We start from the raw sequence: 265 nt of genomic DNA on the forward strand, positions 1-265 counted from the left end.
GGCCCGGGTTATTTCTGATCACTCCCCTATGGTGTTGACTCTCACTATGGTGAGACAGAGGGGTCAATCATATTGGAAACTTCATCCTTCCTGGCTGTTGCAAACGGGTGACTGCTCTGACCAGGTGACTCAGTGGGAGGGCTATTTTAATGACAATGTGGGCTCGGCCCCGGGAACAGTGGTCTGGGATTCATTTAAGGCCTTCCTAAGGGGTACGTATATTAGACGTATTTCTGCCCTTAAAACGTCCTGCAGGGAAAGAGAG

Source organism: Pseudophryne corroboree, chromosome 1 (assembly GCF_028390025.1).
Source record: "Pseudophryne corroboree isolate aPseCor3 chromosome 1, aPseCor3.hap2, whole genome shotgun sequence".
NCBI classification, from domain to species: Eukaryota; Metazoa; Chordata; class Amphibia; order Anura; family Myobatrachidae; genus Pseudophryne; species Pseudophryne corroboree.